The following is a 15,867-nucleotide window of genomic DNA, read 5'->3' as shown; positions in this document are numbered from 1 at the left end:
TGATTCAGAAAGCCAAGGAGAAGTTTATTCACTTCCTGTGGAAACTGTTCTTCGACAAAATGGCTTCCTTCTAGAAAAAAATGATCTCTAGATTGGGCACAATAGACTTTATCATCTCACTGTTGACATAATATTCCACTCCTGGAAAATTCAAAAAATAATCTTTGGTACCCATGATCACAAGGGAATGAGCTTGAAGGCTTCCTTCTAGAAAAAAATGATCTCTAGATTGGGCGCAACAGACTTTAGCATCTCACTATTGACATAATACTCCACTCTTGGAAATTTCAGAAAATAATCTTTGGTACCCATGATCACAAGGGAATGAGTTTGAATTGTGTGTTCATTGAAAAGGATCAATCTCCTAGGATCCCTCTAAATTAAATGTTCAAAACTAAGATCAAACTTGAGTATCTGTAAGTTTATGATGGTTTATAATGAAATGAATGCAAATGAAAAACCAAGGTTCTAATATCAACGTTCTAATATTAATACTGTGTGCCTTACATGTTCTGTTTTGATTAATATCCACTCACAAGTGTTGATTCAGAAAGCGAAGGAGAAGTTTATTCACTTCCTCTCGAAACTGTTCTTGGACAAAATGGCTTTATTTTGGAAAAAAAATGATCTCTAGATTGGGCACAACAGACTTTAGCATCTCAGTGTTGACATAATAATCCCCTCCCGAAAATTTCAGAAAGTAATCCTTGGTACCCATGATCACAAGGGAAGGAGCTTGAATAGTGCATTGATTGAAAAGGGTCAATCTCCCAAGATCCCTTTAAATTAAATTTTCAAAATGAAGATCAAACTTGAGTATGTATAAGTTTATGGTGATTTATAATGAAATGAAAGTAAAGGGAAAACCAAGGTTCTAATATCAATGTTCTAATATTGGTACTCTGTGCCTTACATGTTCTGCTTTGATTGATATCCACTCACAGGTGATGATTCAGAAAGCCAAGAAGAAGTTTATTCACTTCATGTGGAAACTATTCCTAGACAAAATGGCTTCCTTCTGGAAAGAAAATGATCTCTAGGTTGGGCACAACAAACTTTAGCTTCTCACTGTGTTGTGCCCTACAACAACCCCCCATTTCATATCATTCTTATTTACAAAAAATTAACATATGGAATGGGTCCCTTTTAAAATTTTGGCATCAATGCTTGTATGTTCAAAAAGGCCGCACAATCAAACGAGTTTTCATGTATTTAAGCCTTTTTGGGATATTAATGTTTCAAATAATAAATAATCTTTGGTTATTGCGATAAAGCGATCGCAAGATCGCATATCGCAACAACATGAGAGATGCATTCAAATGGCATTTTGATCTCCACCGATGCGATATCGCTATCGGCGATCGGCAAAGTTACATGCACACCACTAACGGCACATGACTCATGCCCCGACGCGATGCGATATCGGCGATCGGCTATCGGCGATACCTCATGTGGAACCACTTTATGTTATAAATCCCGACCCGATGCGATATCGCTATCGGCCGTCGGCAGAATTCCATGCACTTCAATAAGGCACCCGGTTCCTACCCCCGATGCGATGCGATATCGCAATCAGCAACCCCCAAACCACTTTATATGCACCTAACTCTGTTTCCATGCGCCGGCCCGATGCGATATCGCTTATCGGCTGTCGGCAGGATCTTTTGGTGATAATTGTGCAGCACTTATTTCCCGAGGCGATGCGATATCGCTCATCGGTGGTCAGCATTCTTAAAAGCCATTACTTAAAGCTCTAATTTTATATTCATATCCGGTTGACAGAGCGCGAATCCCAAAATGCCGTTAAATGCAAGGGATAAGGTAATGCGTGCGTATTTAAAAGATTTTGCCCCTTCGATTAACGAATACCTGAGCTTAACCGCCAGAATATCTGTTGCACGCTTAAGGGGGTCATTCAGCCGGATAATGGTGTGATATTCATTTAATGAGTAGCAGCCCTTAAATCGCCATTAATGCATCTGCAATATCTGCCCACTGATTGGATCCGCAGCCACTTTTGGGAATTAATCTCCCCACGCTTCAAATGATATATCTTTCCCGTTATGGATTGTCATCGTCATTTCTGTTGTTACGATTTCTCTTGCAATTGTGTAGAATTCGTCTTTTGAGAGAAGCTTAAGCATGATGGGGAAAAGATCCAAGAGGGCTACGGGCTCTGCTGTTACACCTGTAGCAGGTCAAGCTGCTGCAGATAGCAAGAAAGGCCTCATTTCAGACACTACGTGCACTGGTCTTAACAAGACTACATGGCAGGGCACATATAATCTATTAGAGGCCGAACAACCAGAAGTTTCAGTATCAGCGGCTACTGCGGACCCACTCAAAAAGTCCGATGCAACTCTCAAAGAGTTGGCCGATTCCTTTCTTCACAGAATAGCTGCCAGAGAGCAAGTCCTTCCCTACACTGATGTAGTGCGATGGGCAATCGAGGAAATTCCAATCATTGACAGAACGTTCCACACAAGAGACGGACGGATTTTCGGGTCGTTCAAGCCAGAGCACCTGAGGGAAATGTATCATTTGCCCGAACCTGAAAGAATTTATAACAAAGCCTTCGTCGAGAAGTTCGCGGCCGAAAATGAAGTACAATCTGAACCCATCCGGGATTGGAGGCAGAACCCGGCCAAACACAAGCACGAAAGCTCGGGTAAGTACTCCGTCGATTCCTTGGCTTCTCCCTATTGCTATGCGGGGATTATGATGTGTAGACTATGGGGATTGCATGACTCTGCTAATTTCGATATAGAAATGGTTCCCCTAATGGAAGCAGCTGTTAATAGTTTTATCATGGATTGGGCCACCATTCTCTCTGATAAGTTGGCTGTAGCTGTTCGTGACTTTAGAGCCAAATCCAGAGTTACCGAAAGGAAAATCCCGCCATTTTATTATAGTGCTTACATTATGGATACTTTGTGTTTTAATTCTGAATTTCCTATCCTCGGTTGGAGGTGGACCGCCCAAGACCCCTCACCCATTCATTTGTACCACCAGAAGTTGTGGAAGTCCTCTTACAAGGACCATCTGTATCAGATTTGCAATGGTTTTATGGTCCCTATTCATTATTCCATTTTTGATCGGCCTATCCCCAAAATCTCCTATCTCGCCTCCTTCGACTTACCAGCTGTAGCAAGTTGGTTCGGAGAGGAGTGTTTCACCTATATCAGAGTTTATGGGAGCCAAGCCAGACCGCATGTTCTCCCTTTATATGTTCCAGACAAATTGTTGGCCCGAGAAATTTCTTACCAGATTATGGCCGAGAGTGTCACTCAAACTCTCAAGAAAGAGAAGAAGAGGGGCTGGCCCTCTTTTCCCTTAAGAATTGGTGTTTTCACTCTGCATGATTTCAAACATGCAGAAAAAGAGGCAACAAAGATGCAAGCTTTATCCCTAGCCACTCTCCCAAGCAGACTCTATGATCCACATAAAACTGCCTACACTGCCCTAGAACAGGCCAAATTAACCAAAGTCGTCCATCAAGAAGACACATTTGATGACCTGTTCATCGCCGCCGAAACATTGTGGGGTGCCAAAGAGCTTGCTAGGATGAAATACAATGATGAGACATTAACTGAGTTCAATAAACTTAGAGAACAGAGGTTGCAAACTCTGCCTCTAGATTTATTGGCAACAACCCCAGCGTCTTCCTCAAGCGAGCCTGGTCAGCAACAGACAAACCAACCTCCTGTTACAACTAATGATCAAAAGAAACAGCAGGAGGAGAGGCAAAAGAAGCTACAGGCAGAAAAGCAAAGAAAGGAGCAAGCCGAGAGGCAGAAAAAAGAGCAGTTAGAAAAACAGCAAAAGGCGCAGAAGGATCAAGAACAGAGAAAACAGAAGGAGACAGAGGAACGAAGGAAGAAAGAAGAAGAAGAGAAACAGAAAAAAGAACTGGCAGATAGGCAGAAAAAGGAATTGGAAGAGAAACAAAGAAAAGAGCAAGAAGAGCATCAGCGAAGAGAGTTAGAGGAGCAGCAGAGGTTAGAACAAGAAAAAGAGCGGAGCAAATCCCAGACAGAGCAACATAAACAGACCTCCATTGATCCCGAATTGCTTAAACAATGGAACCAATTCGATTCCATTATCAGTGGAAAGGAGGGCTCCAAAGACACAGGCACATCTAAGACGAGCGATGCACCAGATACCACTTCTTCTCAGGTTCTAAGTGGAACCAGCGGCCCACCCATTTCAAAGGATGTCGAGGTAATTACTATAGACCCTTCTGATCAAATTGTCCTCCAGGTGGAAGATATTCCTCCCCTGGATGTTTTCTACAGCCCTAGGCACAAAGCAGTTGTTAAGCGCTCAAGGAAGAGACGAAGGCTTGATCAACCTTCCATCTTTCCTGAGCAGACAGTCACGGGGAATGTAGTCTGGAAGGGGGAATTGGACCCCTCCGATGATCTAACCAAGCTATCGCAGTATGCGGGAGCTTATTCTGCAGCAACTACTGATAAAGCATCGGAGGTAAGTCTTTTGTTAAAGACTAAGGACCAGGAGATTTGTAAATTCCAAGCAAAAGTAGCCGAGGCACGAAACAAGGTAGCACAGGTAGAAGAGCAGTTGCTGGCACAACAACAAGCAAACAATGTATTAACCCAGCAACTGCAGACTGAAAAACAGAGGATTGACCAGTGCGCAATCCAGAAGCAGAAAGAATTAACGGAGGCATTGGCACAATTGAGAGCAGCAAACGAGCTGATGACGAAGTCAAAGGATGAGCAAATCGCTCAACTGTTAGCACAACTCGAAGATATCAAGGGCACCAAGAAAGTCGAAGATTTCAGAGCAGAGGCAGCTCAAATAAATAGTGCATTAATCTCTCAGGTTAGACTCTTGTGCCAACAACTAACTGAGGCTGAGCCATTATGTGAAGTATCTACAGCAGTATGTCAGCAAATTGAAAAAGCCAGAAATGAGCTAGATCAGACCGAAGAAACCATAGCCTCATATCTTGATTGGCAAGATACTGATGTGGGGAAAGAAGCAAACTTGCCTAGGATCTATGAGCCATTCAAGGACATACTCTTCACGGAACGGAACACTCAGATGATGAAAGCAGAAAGGGCAGCTTCAAGGTGTAAAATGATTGTCAACAATATGATTGATTTGGTCAACAATACACTCTATTTGGCCAACATGATCTCTCAGTGCACACCTCGAAGCATAACCACGACAAACATGATTGAACAAACAAGTTATCATGAACTGGAGGAAAAGAGAAAGTTAATCGCTGGAGTAAATACTTTAACCTCCGACGCATATTGGCTCTTTCTAATCAAGCCGCACACTCAAAGGTCGGCTCTTAACTGTTTAACAGATGCTCTCAAGTGCCTAATCCCCAACATTCAGGATGCCATATATGATGCCCAGCTCACGTCGCGTCCCAACACTCCACCGGAAGTAGAGCCAATGCTGGCGATATGTCAGTTGAGGTTTAAAGGCAAAGAGCCCACCGAATGAAGCATTGCTGCCGACTGCCAAATCGCCAAGAAAGATGGAGAAATAGTTACGAATGCCAATTTAATAGCTTTTCAGTTTTTTCTTAGATATTTAGATTAGATTAGTATTTATAGACCCTTTTATTGTTTTAGAAAGGGTCGTAAAATTTTGTAATAGACTTAAAGGCTGAAGTTTGCACTACTGTGCTTCAGCCTATATTCTTTTGTGAAACTCGACCGATAGTCCTTAATTTGACGAGAAGGATGTTTTATGCAATTGTGCACTATTGTCTCTTGTTTGGAATGCTTTCTGGTTTGAAGGAAGGACTGCGACATAGCGATTAATGCATCGGATTGTTAAACATCTTACATGGTACTTTTATCTGCATCTGTTTTCTTTTCTCTCATATGAACTGTTGTGTTATTATTTTTGCTATTGTTGAATACATGTATGCGCCGTAACAGCAAATCTTCGTTTCATTCCACTATTGGATGTTTTGTGATATGCCCTTTCTTTTAATCATGCATGTAGCAATGATATGAATGAAATTGTGTAGTAATTCGCTATTATCGCTCTGCATAACTAATTATGCAGAGCAATCTTAAATGGTTTAAACGTCTATGCTTTAGTGTTAGAATCATCTATATGCTTGCCTTAAAGCACAGATTATCAAACGCTACGCTTTGAAAGATTGATAAGTCCCGGGATTAGATTATAGTTAATATATATTTCGCCGATAGTTTTAGTTGTTCACTTATCACTATCATACCTCATAAGTTATTCGTCCATCCCACTTTTATCCATTATTGGGAAACTGGTCCCATTATCCCCAGTCGGAGCCACTATTCCAAACGGAAAAGGAGCTGTACTAAGGTCCGGACCGGGTGGTTTCCCCTTTGTTGTGGCAGCGATTTTCGAGGCCTCAACACACTGTTGACATAATACTCCACTCCCGGAAATTTCAGAAAATAATCCTTGGTACCCATGATCACAAGGGAAGGAGCTTGAATAGTGCATGCATTAAAAAGAGCCAATCTTCGAGGATCCCTGTAAACTTGAGTATCTGTAAGTTTATGGTGATTTAAAATGAAATGAAAGCAAAGGGAAAACCAAGGTTCTAATATCAATGTTCTGATATTAATACTCTGTGCCTTACATGTTTTGCTTTGATTGATATCCACTCATAGGTGCTGATTTAGAAAGCCAAGAGGAGTTTATTCGGTGCTGATTTAGAAAGCCAAGAGAAGTTTATTCTCTTCCTTTCGAAACTGTTCCTCGACAAAATGGCTTCCTTCTGGGAAAAAAATGCTCTCTAGATTGGGCACAAAACACTTTAGCATCTCATTGTTGACATAATACTCCACTCCCGGAAATTGCAGAAAATAATCCTTGGCACCCATGATTAGAAGGAAAGGAGCTTGACTAGTGCATTCATTGAAAATGGTCAATCTCCCAGGATCCCTGTAAATTTAATGTTCAAAACGAAGATCAAATTTGAGTATCTGTAAGTTTATGGTGATTTATAATGAAAAGAAAGCAAAGGGAAAACCAAGTTTCTAATATCAATGTTCTAATATTAATACTTTGTGCCTTACATGTTCTTCTTTGATTGATATCCACTCACAGGTGCTAATTCAGAAAGCCAAGGAGAAGTTTATTCACTTCTTGTGGAAACTGCTCCTCGACAAAATGGCTTCCTTATGGAAAAAAAAAATAGTCTCTAGATTGGGCACAACAAAATTTAGCATCTCACTGTTGACATAATACTCCACTCATGGAAATTTCAGAAAATAATCCTTGGTAACCATGATCAGAAGGCAAGGATCTTGACTAGTGCGTTCATTGAAAAGGGTCAATCTCCGAGAATACCTATAAATTATATGTTCAAAATGAAGATCAAATTTGAGTATCTGCAAGTTTATGGTGATTTATAATGAAATGAAAGCAAAGGGAAAACCAAGGTTTACCTTTTGCTGCAAAGGTATGAGACTTCCATAGGGAACACAAAATTAGATTTCTCATACAAGCTTGAATACATCTGATGGTCATCCTCACTTAACCATGGTGGAAATGGTTTGGAAGGATCATAGAGATCCATTACCTCCTTACCATCTTCTGCCACGGGTAGTTCACTACTAGAGAAAAGAGTGTATATATTCCTTACCATTGTTTTTACATCAAAACGCCCAAGATCTGCCAAGCCTCTCCCGGGTTCTGGTAATAATGAATCCAAAGGAGACTTTCAGAAAATTCCATGAGGGATGCTATCATTATTTAAAGAAAAACCTGTATTATGATACAAATTTCCTTGTTCAATGCATATTTTAAGCACAGAGATGGGATAAAACGTACCTGCCAATGTCTAAAACAAACTAAATACCTAGGATAGACAAAGTAAAATAGAATACCTGGTAGAAATTGTAGTAAACTCTTTGTTCATGGGCATAAATGAAAAATTATGTGCCATACCCAGTGGGCCAGAATTTAGAAGAAAACTTCATAAAGATCTTGGAGTAGATAACCATATCCCATCTGTATATTGACAACAGTTTCCACAGCTGTGCAGAGTAGTTCAGAGAAATAAGAAAAATATAATCTTCTTAATCTAAGAACTTATTGTAAATGCCATGATCAGAGGGATTATAATACATACAAGAAGATCAGGTTTAAAATTGATAAGTTTGGCTTGAAGAACTCCAATGCTAACATAAACAATGATAAGTTTGGTTTGATAAGTTGAACTGTTATCGATCACAACCTTGACGCCTTTATCTGTATGTTGGATGTCCCTGTTGTAGAGGTAAATCCTCTCTGTGGACAGAGACGATCCCTACTAGCCCAGACCGGGTCTAGCAACAATCACACAATGCTATCATGCAAGTTCCTAATTGCAAATACAAAGTATATGGTGAGAACCTACTTGGATTCCAACGCTAGTGTTCGTAGAAGAGATGTCGCCCTAGTTCCTTTGCTTTGGCCGGCCACGATCCCCACGATCTCTGTGATTGGACACCTGCACATGCAAAGAACAACACGAAAACAAGCATAAAATCTGGTAGATGCAATTATATATCAGTCAAAAAAGATATAACTCAACATCAATCATAGGACAATGAGAGTGGAACCATAATGATAGTCATCTATTATTAATAAACAACAAAGAAGAATACAACCATTGTTCTGACGTCAAATCCTCCTTTGGCTGGGTAGTCAGCTACACAAGTCTTGCAAAGCTTGTTAGGATGAGGAACAAGCCTCTCTCTCTTTGGGCGACAAGAATCTCCTTACTTATATTTGGCCTTATGGGTGCAAAGAAGGCTCTTGCAGCTTCAAACTCTCTATCACTATGCTGGGACTAGAACTATTGTAACTATGACTATGACTAACTTGCTCAAGGCATAGAGGCAAGCTTTTATAGATAGAGAAGAAAGAGATAGGATCAACCACATTATTCATGGGATTGGCTTTATCACTTGGAAACTTCCATGAAAGGTGGCAAACCACTTTCCCTTCTATGGAGATTCGAAGCCAAACCATCCTAGCTCAACATAGATTCAGTTGGTGAATGGGTTGAAGAGAACCTTCGGGAGTTTGTTGGTTAAAAACTTTACTCAATTCGGTTGGCGCGAGTGCGACTCTGAGATAGAGCGCCAATAGCGCGCCCTTTTTAGAGGATTTCCCTCATTGGCGCGGGTAGTGAACTGAGGACCCGCGCTAACGCAAAAAGAGCTGTTTTCATGGAGATTTTGCAGGAGATGTCTTCAGGGCAAATGAAGCTCATACTTAGAGGAATATGATGAAAGTGGTTTCAGGTCATGTTACTTCTCACAGGTCCCGAAATGAGTCCTCCAGTGTGCGGGTAAGGGGTAAAATGGACGGTGACAAACGGTGACAAATTGTTGTGTAACAGATGCCCCCTAAAGCATGAGGCCCGAGAGAGAGAGGGGTGAAATGCTTTACAAGAACATGCGTGACTGAAAACACGGCCGCCGGAGAATCTGCGTAAAGAAGTACAACTGATATCTCAAGTACATGATGTATGTGGTATGGGCGCAGCCATCCATAATAGACCACATAACGATCTAGATCCAAGGTATGGACGTAGCCATCTAGAGAGGATCGATAAATAGACTCAGGCATGGTCATAGCCATCCAGTGAATGAGTCATGTAATGATCATAATAAGCCACAAATCGCAGCCTGGATCCCAATAGACAAAATCCAGGGTCTTGCGCTCCATCTCGACCCGAACAGAGTACAAGTTCAAGCATGCGAATACATGAGTTGAAGTCGAACATGCATGAACATCGTCTGATTACCAGTCAATAATGAAAACTATTAACAGACGCGAGAGGTACCACCAATAATGACAATGGTCCTCAAGGTACTATAGGTACAATCTACGGCGTGTGAATCAATGAGCTGGCGTCGAACACCCGTAGAATCATTCGATCGGAGGCCAATGATGAAAACCTCTCGTCGAACACGAAGAACCTGCCATTGAGGCATGCAGGTTCCAAGGCACCGAAGGGAGTCTTTAGATCAACTTCCTAGATAATGAGCTGAAGTCGACAGGAAGTGACCTTGATCAAAGGTGGGCCATAATGTTTCCCACATCATTGACACGAGACAGAGGAAAGATGTTGTGGTTATTCAGAATTATGTGAGGCATCAGAGGGAGGTTGTAATTCTGCAGAGGTCGACTTCTCTTGAACATATCGGTGGCACAATAGTGAACTTGGCAGTATTTGACATCAAATGAGTAGAGGTCATGGTGACAAGGTAATGAGCAGATGAGAGGTCAAATAGGATAACCCAAACCCACAGAGGCTAGTGTAAAACAAGATGAGATGTCCCCACCCAGACACGAATGCAGACTAGTGCCATGTTCAAGAGCGACATACTGCCGACACGACAATGATTATGGATCCATTTTCCCCACCATTTCTGGCAAGTACCCCGATTGTTTTTTGATGACAGGCTTGACGGGGATAGCATATGCTTGGAAGGCGTCATTTCGACGGAGTCCGATGTCATTAAGTTTTAACGAGTCTGACAAAGGAAGAACTCGATGTCTTTTCCTATTTAGAGAATCTGAAAAGACAGCAGAAAAGTAAACTCCAGGGGGGTCCTTTTTCGTAAAGTTGTGTCTCTCGAGCCCGAAAAAGTATAAAACAATGCTCGAAAGAACCGCCCGATCATTACGATCGAGGAGTACTTTTCATGAGTAGTGATATCGATCTGAAAAAGTATAAAAGCGATCAACATCACGTCGTTTCGTAACCATTAACGAACCTAAAACGACAAGGGTCCGACGATCTTTTCGTTTTTACACGGTCGGAAAAGGGTTTAAACACGACTGCCTCTTATTTATGTTTAACGAGTCAAGAGGGGAAACCCGACAATCTTTTCATTTTTAGCGAGTCAGAAAAGAGCTGAAAGATGACTCCATAGTGACTTTTTCGTGTATTTACCGAGTCTGAAAAAGTATAAAATACAACTTGTTTCACCATTGAAGTTGCAAAAAGGACCTGTCATAACACCAATAGCAAGCGTAAAATCCATTTTCGACCAAAAATATATTAAAATATTCAAAAAAGAACTCTTTAACCCTAATTACAAGTCAAAAAGTCTATAAATACGGTGAAAATGTAAAAAATAGAATTACTTTTACTTTTTACCTCTTCCATAGTGGTGGTGGTCCATTTGTGGAGCAAACTTCGAGCAGCGATTACCGCCAATCCGGGCAAGCATTTGAAATTCTGCCAGTTCTAGGTAAGAGGCGCTTCCTTTAGCTCCATTTCCATACTTCTTTTATGCATTTTGTTCCTTGATTGAGCCTCCGCAAGGGGGATTTTAAAATTTAGGGTTGTGCCCCATTGGCGCGGGTATCCGGCACGGGTCCGCGCCAATGGGGTGATTTACCCAAAGGTGCCACGCTATTGGCACGACTGTTTTAGAAACAGTCGCGCCAACCGTGCGACCTAATTTTTTATTTGAATTTACCCATCATTTTTTAAATTTGTCCGGTTTGTAAGCCTACAAGGGTTTCATTAATGATTTATTCATCCTTGTGGGTGCAGGAAACAAGCAAAAATGGTGGTGGAATGGAAAGAAAGGGAGCATGATGCCATAGATGCCTTGGCCATAGCGGATGAGGGATGTATGAATGCTTTGAGAGACTGTGGTCTCAAAAAGTTCTTCCTCACCTCTTATCTGCGAGCTCAACCGGAGCTATTACAGTTCATAGTGGATGCTTGGGATGTTGATGACCAAGTATTCCGCTTACAGGATCAGACCTTAGAGCTAGATGTATCTGATGTGTACTTCATTACTAGGCTGTCACGGAGAGGGGCGAGCCCCATTTTGACCGGAAGCAGGCCTTCCGGGGAGAAGATAGGTGAAGTGAAGGCTCGTGTGTGCCCAGAGGCACAATTTGGGAAAAACAGTGCTAAGGTGGATATCGCCACCATCCATGACTTGGCTCTTAGGGTGATACTGTTCACCATCACGCGTGCAGCTCGGGTACAGGCGCCCCATGAGGCAAGCAAGAATCATCTGTTACTAGCGACAGAATGCCTTAGCCCCACCATTTTTGGCTAGGCTACAGCGGTGACTACAAACATCGAAAGGCAGCTTACAAAGTGTAAGCGCGGGGGAGTGAAACAGTTTGGGTATGGCTCGATTATGGTGTCGTTCTTCTTGGAACGATTGCCGCTCTTCCTGTACCAGGGAGCTGTAGTGGCGGACCCATTGCCATGAGAGCCTAGGATGACTCGCTGGGCAGCATTGATGCCCAGAGGAGGAGGGGGCCAATAGATGTCATGGAGGCCCGAGTTCTTCATATGGCTTTGCCGTCAGCTGATCGTGGTAGAGGATTGGCCATACGCGGGAACCAACTTCCTGGGGGACCCATACCTCCCACTGCCAGAGGGGGAGGAGTGGGAAGAGGAGTTAGGTATGATCTTCTCTTTTTGGTGTTTTATGTATTTTCATTTTTTTGTTAATACATGCATGTTCTGATAACAATTGTATGTATATGCAGATGTGGGCCCGGATCGACCAGCCGACCTATCTCCTATAGCACGGAGGGACCAACCTGCAGCTGACCCTCAGGCAAGGGGAGCCGTGGGGGAAGAGTTGGTGCGGAATCTCGAGGGACTTACCCAAGGGATTCCAGGCTACGGCAAATTGGCGGGCGTGCCCTTTGCATACTAGAGGCACACAGTGGGGGTGCCAACCCGCATCCATCGTCTGTTGAGACGCTTGGTGCGCGCGGTGACGTGCTATCATGAGCACCACCACGAATAGACTCCTAGGTGTCTTTCATGCATATTTTTTGAGGGACATGTTGTCCAAGGATGTATCAGGATGAACATGTATTATTTTTTGGGTTTTGTAACGCACGCGGTGCAAACATTATGACACACATATATATATACATATGCCTATGGTTTATTATTGTGCTTTCACGTGCTTGCTTGTATAATGTTTTGATTATAAATTACGCAAATGTCTATCTAATACATGATTGGCCAATGCATCAGATAATGTGTTTAATCGTCGTGGAATATGCTGATATGTGATAAAGTCAAAATTCCTTTCTAACAATTTATCACATAAGTACAACCTTAAAATGTGATGGTCTCTGACGGAATATCACCCATTGAGCTGATGGACGACAAGTTGAGAGTTTAGGTTAACAAGCAATGTATGAATACCGAGATTAATTGCCTCGGCTAATAATTCAATAACAGCGCTATATTCAGCAACATTGTTTGTAGTACAGCCTAAACAGACACCTTGAAGATCTATCAACTCACCGTGAGGATCGTAGATCACCCACGCCGCAGAGGACAAATTACGAGTGCTGCGGCAGGCACCATCAGCGAAACCAATGTAAGGTGCACCCGACATCTGCACAAGAAGCAAAAAGACACAATAAGGGGCAATCATGCTTTCACACCAAACTGGAAACATGAAAACTCACACACACACACACACGCATGTACAAATCGAAGCGCATGAATCATGCATAGTACTTTTTCAAGTACAGCCCATTGCAGGGCTTATCAAGAGGATTACCTTCGTAGTCAACTAGCTCGTACACCCCTTTTTGCAATACTCTCTTTACAATGTAAGGGCCTAGCCACATGGGCTTGAGTTTGCTTGCCCCCAGCTTGTCATTGGCTTGATCGTATAGTAGGACAAGGTCTCCCTCAACAAAGGAACGAGGATGAATGGTATGGTCAAAATGAGTTTTGACTCTCTTCTTTTGAGCTTCGATGGCTAGGGAGGCTAAACGACGGGTCTCGTCTAACCGTTCTAGATAAAGAAGCGGTTCCTCCACTGGAGTGGTGTTGGGAAGCAACTCGACGACTATTTTCAACGAAGGAATCTCACATTCTATAGGAAGGGTAGCCTCCAGTCCATAAACTAGTTGAAATGGAGTGAAACTGGTGGAATCCTTCACCGAGGTTCGGTAGGCCCAAAAGGCGGGAAACAACATCAGATGCCAATTAGACTTATGCATGTCAACAGTACGTTGAAGCATCGTAACCAAAATCTTGTTCACGGCTTCAACCTGGCCGTTAGACTGAGGATAGTACGGGGTCGAACTATCATGCCGTAAGCCTAGTTGGGTTGTCAATTCAGTCATCATGTGATTACGGAAATGCTTTCCGTGATTCGTGACGATAGCCTGTGGAACTCCGAACCGCGTAATAACATGATTGAACAAGAACTGCGCCACTGTATGACCGTCTTCAGTTAATGTGGGCATCGCCTCGGCCCATTTTGTAAAGTAATTGACGGCAACGATAATAAACCCATGCCCCCCGGCCGAGCGAGGCTTACAGGTTGTATAATCAATGCCCCATTTTGCAAAAGGGCCTACGGTCACTACAGGGTGCAGCGGGGGCGGTGGCACATGCATCTTTCGCTGGTATATCTGGCATGCATGACATGAGTGGACAGCAAGAATGCAATCCTTAAAAATGGAGGGCCAGAAATAACCAGCGTGAAGGATTTTTTGAGTTGTGGCATATCCGGACATATGGCCACCACAGGTGCCAGAGTGGCAGTCATTCAGGACTTTCTCAGCCTCCTCGAGGGTAAGACATCGATGGAGAACAGATTCAACGCCGAGACGGTACAGGGTTTCCCCTATATTCCGATAGGGTTGAGATTGATGGCGGATCTGCTGCCGAGCATCTTTGGATACAGCGGGGTGGAAAGAGGACGTTTGTAAATAAACAATAATATCCCCGTACCAGGGATCGAGGGTGCTGATCAGAAAAAGAGTTTCGTCCGGGATATGATCCTTCGAAAGAGAGGGTGCAGAAGGAGATGGCAAAGAACAAAGTAATTCAGCAAAGGCCAGAGACTTCTTAGACTTGGCAGCAGTAAATTTCAAGTCAAACTCTTGGAGGATTACGATCCATTTTGAGCATTTGCCCCCAAACAACTGACACGACAAAATGTACGTCATCGGGTTGCAGTCAGAAATCACGGTCGTGGTATGCAACAGGATATAATGCCAGAAATGTTGGATGGCGCACACAGCGGCCAATGCCAACTTCTCAACGTAAGCGTAGCGAGTTTCCGTATCCAGAAGGTTGTGGCTGAGGTAATAGATAATGTGCTCATTGTCGTCATCATCATCCTGCACTAGAACCGTGCCGATAGTGGTATCGGCGGTGGCCAGATAGAGAGTATAATCACGGTGGTAGTTCGGAGGTCGCAATAATGGAGCAGATACAAGGAGGCCCTTGAGTCGCTCGAAAGACTCCTGAGCGATAGCATCCCAATGAAAGGGTGTGTCTCGCTTCAACAACCGTGTAAAACCCTTAGCCACCTCGGCATAATTCGGAATGAAACGTCTGAGGAAATTTGCTTTGCCCTACAAGCTCTGCAACTGCTGCAAAGAAGCAGGGGGAGGAAGATTCAGAATGGCCTCGACTTTGAGGGGATCCAGACGGATGCCTTCTCGGGAGACGATAAACCCGAGTAGTCGGCCTGATTCAACGCAGAAGACACATTTATGAGGATTGAGCCGAATACGGTAGTGTCGACAGCGGAGAAAGATTTTGCGAAGATGGGAAGGTTGGTCCTGACGTTTGACTAAATGAGCTGGAAGATCATCCAGGTATGGTTGTACAATGTGACGAATGTCATGAAAGGCATAGGACTTTGCACGTTGGAAGGTAGCGCCGACATTCTTTAAACCGAAAGGGAGCTTCTTATAGGAAAAAGTGCCCCAAGGACAGATAAAGGTCGTCTTATGTTGATCAGCGGGTGCAATGTTGATCTGGTTATATCCAGAAAAACCGTCCATAAACGAGTAAATTTCGCTTCCTACACACTCATCAATAAGCTGATCGATGAAGGGTGTAGGGAAGTTATCCTT

General features: G+C 43.0%; 1 pseudogene; it reads right to left on the bottom strand.

The window, feature by feature from the left end:
- Positions 1-532: 532 nt before the first annotated feature.
- Positions 533-15,867, bottom strand: part of LOC149244410 (epoxide hydrolase 1-like) — a 33,596-nt pseudogene continuing 18,261 nt past the window's right edge.

The sequence above is a fragment of the Pinus tabuliformis genome, chromosome 8 (genome assembly GCF_031772625.1).
Source record: "Pinus tabuliformis cultivar Carrire ecotype Pingquan chromosome 8, CPIR1, whole genome shotgun sequence".
Taxonomy (NCBI): Eukaryota; Viridiplantae; Streptophyta; class Pinopsida; order Pinales; family Pinaceae; genus Pinus; species Pinus tabuliformis.
The sequence above is the reverse complement of the archived record's forward strand: the minus strand, read 5'-3'. Positions and strand labels throughout refer to the sequence as shown.